General features: G+C 33.8%; 1 long non-coding RNA gene across 1 annotated transcript; it reads right to left on the bottom strand.

Annotated features, from left to right (window-relative positions):
- Positions 1 to 4,776: 4,776 nt before the first annotated feature.
- On the bottom strand, positions 4,777 to 5,798 carry LOC127810211 (uncharacterized). Its single transcript, XR_008025388.1, has 2 exons — positions 5,622 to 5,798; positions 4,777 to 5,373 (listed from the first exon to the last, which is right to left on the bottom strand). It is a non-coding gene; the product is annotated as an uncharacterized LOC127810211 (long non-coding RNA).
- Positions 5,799 to 6,000: the final 202 nt, after the last annotated feature.

Genomic DNA, 6,000 nt, shown 5'->3' with positions numbered 1-6,000 from the left:
TCAAGCCACAACTCAAGTAGCGCACAGACACACCCACCCACCCACCCACCCACATATTTTTGGTTTCTATAAAACTTTATGTAAATTTCTCAAATTTTATGTGGGTTAGGCTATTTTACAGTCACTTTATATTGTTTATTTTTAGCATTTTGATTCTTACATTTTTTTAAACAACTTCATGTGTTAAATCAAAAATCTAAATGGATTATCATTGATTTTAGATTTGAACCATACAAGAAACAGATAAATCATAAGAGCCTAGCTAAACTAGAAAAAGAAAAACTATAGAGACTCAATAGGGCTCTTGAGTTAATCTTTGGGTTTTTTTTTTCAAAACATAAAAAGAAAAAGAAAAAAAAATTGTAAGAATATAAAATACGAAAAATAAACCACACATTATAAGTAAAAGTATCTAGGTAAATTTTTTCCTAAATTTTCCATATAAAATTGTCATTAAAATTATATAATAATAGTAATTTAACTTAATAAAAAATTTAAGAAATATATAATTATAAGATTTTATTTACAAGTCATTGTGAATAATTTTTTTTCCAAATGCCTAAAAAAAAAGATTTTTATACATTAGAATGAATGGTTGAAGCTTTTGGATGTCCACTTGGAGACATGATGATTAAATTGTTTTTGAAATCTTTATTGACTGACGACTTGCCCATTGGTAAAAAATCAAACTCTAACTAAAGCCCAGGATCTAAGCATATAATTAGCATATCAAATATTCCTTCATCACGGAATAATTTTGATGGTGACCACTGACCACTGCAAGGCTAATCACTTCGACAAACTTACTTTATATATTATTATATGAAGAGGGTTGAAAATGTGCACTATCACTGTGGCCTAGCTGTTAGCAACAAAGCCCCATCAAAAATGTCAACAAAATATATGATCATCATAGTCCCAAAAGAGTTTAACATGACCAGCATATTAATATTTTATTCTTATTTTTATTTTGATCACTCCTCCGCGCCCATTTTTCCTTCTATCTCTCTTAATCATCCATGGAATTTACGATAGAGGCGACCATTCTCGTTCTTTCTTTTTTTTCTCACATATACATACACACGTACTATAATATTATCTCTCTCTTTCTCTCATTAATTGTACATACACACACATATGCATGTACCATGCACAAATGCTATTGTTAATGAAGTTGTAGAAACCTTATTGGACCCCATCCCTATTCTCTCTATCCCCATCGTGCATACACATATGTACGGACGCACAAACAAATCCTATTGTCAATGGGCACAAACTATATCCCTCCCCCCCCCCCCCCCCCCCCAACACACATACACATTATCCCTCTCTTCATATATACAGGAGCACACAAACCCTATTGCGAATGGGGTTGTAAGAGCTCTATTAAAATTGATCATCATCCCCCCTTTCTCTCTCCACACATATGGACACATATGCATGTGTGCACAAACCCTATTGTCGTGGTGTAGTAAGAACTTAAACCCTATCCCCAATCTTTATCTCATCTCTGCGCGCGCACAACCCTATTGTTGTGGTGTAGAGGAGCCCAAACTAGGTTGATTCCTCTTTCAAAATGAACCCAAATATATATATATATATATAGGTTCGTCTTTGAAGAGGAAGATAGTTCTTATTTTAACCTATCAACACTACCACCTACCACTAGACTTCAACTCCAAGGATAACATGTCAACTTTCAAAGAGTGTTGCTAATGCAATATATATATATATATATATATTTGTTATTAACCATGCATGAGAATTGTTCAAAATCTATCTTCAAGAGTTGGTTGATGAAAATTAAAGAAACTAATATAATTGATTTTTCTTTTCTTTTTTTTTTCTCTTTTCTAGTTGGTTATGATAGTTTTTTCACTAATCATGTTTCAAATATCTATAATTATGAGTTCATGTATATAGATTTTTTTTTACATGTTTTATGCCTGCTCAATGCACGTGACTTGAAAATTATTGCTTATACTTGATAAATTTATGTGATGTATACACCAATGTACGAAAGTTATTTATGTATTTATGTACAAAGGGGGAGAGAAGGTTTGGTTCACATGCTTCCAATTACACAAACAAGTTCATGAAGGGTTATCAGAAAAAGTTTTGTGCAACACCTAGTCAGCAATGCTCCAAATCAGTTATATATTATCTATTTGTAATAAAGGTAAACTTGTAAAGATATTTAAGAGGATTTACTTTATTATTTATATGTTTACTCTTATCACAAACAGGCATGATGACATGCTATTGATTTGAAATATATATGTTAACTTGATACCTCGAAAACAACAATACTTTCTGGACACTATAACAATTTTGAGATTAAGTGTCATTTAAAAATGTTTCAACGTATAGTTTATTGACACATTTTAGTCATTAAGACACTAATAAAAGTGTCGTGTGTAATTATGCTCTAAAAACTTATTTAGACACTTACAAATATTGTGTAAACCCATTAAGATATCCCTCTTAATTTTACATGTAGTGATATTTAAAAATATTTTGAAAACAACTATAAATTTAAGCATGTAATGATATTTAAAATTGCCTCAAAAACAAATGTGATTCTAACTGCCTTGAGGTTGCAAAGTCTTCCTTTTCCTGTGATCGCTCTCTCCGTGGCACATGATGCTCTCTCTCTTGCTTGATTCTTCCTACAATGCCTTCTCCATGCACGAGCGACGCGACCACGTGGCGCCCCATGAAATGGGCGCGCGACAGGGTTGGAAAATAACTCCAACATGCTCGCTTCTCCCCTTGGCTTGAACCCTGGACCTCTCATTTGTCGTGCATACGTGTGACCACTTGATTTGCAAGCCTTATCATTAATACATGTGCCCATATTAATTTTATAGTAAATCAACTATATTAGGCCATTTCATCCAAGTGTATCTCATTAGAATTATTTTATTAGGCACTTTAAAAATTCTGTCTCATTAGATTTTTCAATTAGGACGCTTCGTCAAAGTGTTTCATTAGAATTATTTTATTAGGGCACTCTAAAAATTCTACCCTATTAGATTTTTTTTATTAGGGTACTGTATCATCACGTCTCATTAGAATTATTTTATTGAGCCACTTTTTTAAATTGTGGTTTAAAATAATATTTTATAAGGCACTTTTTAAAAAATGGCTCAATAAGTGTTTTTTTTTTGGTTGTAGTGGGAGTTAGGATTAGTGAATGAGTGGTAAGGAGGGATGTGTTTGGAACCCTAAGTAATTCTATTCTAATGAAATAAAGAATTCAAACAATCACATGTCTGTAATAGGTAAGTAGCAATATATCTCATGTGTGTAAAAACTTCTTCAGTAAATATTATGTCTCTTTTCTCACCATTAACAATCCATAACTAAAGGTCAAGCCTCATAATTAAGGATGCTAGCTAGGTGTCTTTAGGCAACAAGACCGACCTTAGGATATGATACAAATTTCATATATTTCACTTTACAATGCATTATTTTGAATTTAAAGAGATCAAGGTCGGCCTCAACAACTATAGTAACACCGATCACTTGGCAAATAGGTATATATATATATACCCCTGTACACCAATCTTCTCCCCTATATAATATTTGTGGTTTTTAAACCCTTGATCATCATCTCAACCAGAATATATGAATGATATATTGTAGCTAGCATTGGTCTCTTCTATATTAGGTTATTAACATCCCTTCTTAATTAGGGATATCAAATTAATTAGTTGTTCATGGGATTGGATTGGGGAAAGGTTGGGGCCGGCCGGTTTGCTTGTTGGCTTTGTGAGTGTGACACCATGCGCTGATAATGGTCCTCCTCCTAGCTAGGGCTATCCAAGATGCTCGATTCTCCTTTCGATGTCTTGGGTTATGGGTTGATTTGATCTATGTTATGTCTCTCTTTCCTTTTGGTTATTGATTATTTGGTTAATGTGGCCCCTTGAGATTCAATTTCTGTAACGCCTTTTACTGGATTTGCTCATTTTAATTAATATCTACCCAACAAAAATACAAATAAATAATTCATATGGACCATTCGTATTTTGAAGATTAAGTCGACTCCAACCCAAGCTTTCTTACCTAATTCTAATTGCCTAATTATTTTGTCCTAGAAGAACAAATAGAACAATATTTAATTATCTCTCTCTCTCTCTCTCTCTCTCTATATATATATATCATAAAATTTACTAGGAAATTATTATAAAAATAAAATGAGAGTTGTCATTTCAAGAGTACGCCATCGCCATGGGTCACACATTTTAAAATGACTGAATCTAAAATTGTCACGCTATTTTGGTAAAGAAATTTAATTATACTTTTACCACAAAAAGGTCAAGAAGTAATATATATATATATATTTCAAATTTTAATAAAAAAACTAAAAAAATAATAATAGTTCTAATAATAAAATTTATTTTAATAACCGGCCTTTTCTGAGCTGCCATATCCTCGAAAGGTCAAAAAAAAAAAAAAAAATCAAATAAAATATTACTTTCAAGAAAAAAAAAAACAAATGATATCATGAGAAACCGTGACCTCTTCCTTCTGCGGCCCACAAACACAAACATTATGAGTGCGTGCTGGAATGAATACATACATACATACATACATACATACGGCCTTACTCATCGCTTAATTTCTCATCAGCCGACGTGTCATCAAACAATGGAAGCTTTAGCCACATGGCTGCATGCCCACACAAACCATATATACAAACTCTCATCATCATCATCATCATCATCATCAAAACCATATATATATCTATGGCCCGAACACACCCACAAATTAGCACGCAGCCGGAAATCAATTTCAGTTAACACAGTATTATTAATCAATCACTTCGATTTCACGTTATGATGATACAATCAAATTAATTAATCTCTGTACTGCAAAGAGCACTAATTAACAATTAATTAATCCACGGACTTTAATCAATTACTTAAATTACATTACACGAACCATATATATATATATATATAATTAACTAATTTTCCATGATCTCCGGTGGCAGATCGTGAAGTTGAAGGTGCAAATTGGACGATTTGAATAGCTCAGGAGGGATAGACAAGGAAGGAGAAGAAAGATGGTGGCCGGACCCGACGCCGGCGAGTCCTGGCGAGGGGTTTCCGGTGAGGAGAACAACGGGTCTTACAAGGTCAAGAAAAGGTCTTACAAGGTCAAGAAGACGAAACACACAAGAAGACGAAAAGGCAACAAGTCAAAAAATCAGAATGAAGAAGGAGAGGTTGAGTATTATTCCGGAAAGCTCAGGTAGGATAGCGCCACTCTAGCACCAACATGCCACCACCATTCTCATCCCTTCACGGCGGCGGCGGCGATGATTCTTCATTCCATAGATCATCACTCCAGGCTCATCTTCATCTGCACCACATATATATGCATATATAATATTGAACTAGGAAGGTGTGGCAATTAGAGCATGCAGGTGGGTGAATTGAATATATATATATATGCTGAGTTGCAGATAGTGTGGGAAGGGAAGAAGTTGAAGAAGATGTCATCAATCAATGGCAAGTAGACATATATACAAGTACAGTACTGATACATATGAGTATATATGTGTATGTATGCATTAAAATAGTTTCAGAAAATGCAAAGCTTCTTCATACCTTGATGAAATTTCTGTCCTGGATTCTGGTCTGAGAGATTTTCTTTCTCCCCCATGAAAAGAGAAAACGAGCAGAAAGTTCAGAGAGAGTGAGAATGAATGGACGAAGAAAGAGAGGCAGCTGGGCGGGTTATAAGGAGGAGGAGAGGCAGTGGGCTGCCCAGATGGACCTGACAGCGACAGGTCCAAAAGGCCCAGAAAGAATGACTGACGTCAACCCTTTTCATCCACCTGCCCGGTTATATATGTCCGGCGGATTTATTATTAAATTTAAATAAAATGATCATAAATTTATGTATTTAATTTATTTTGTTTTAAGATAAAGTATATTAATTAAATATATTATTTCCAACAGTCGTACACTCTTAATTAAAAGGAAG

Source organism: Diospyros lotus, chromosome 9 (assembly GCF_014633365.1).
Source record: "Diospyros lotus cultivar Yz01 chromosome 9, ASM1463336v1, whole genome shotgun sequence".
NCBI lineage: Eukaryota > Viridiplantae > Streptophyta > Magnoliopsida > Ericales > Ebenaceae > Diospyros > Diospyros lotus.
Note: the sequence above shows the minus strand (reverse complement) of the source record. Positions and strands in the feature narration are given on the sequence as shown.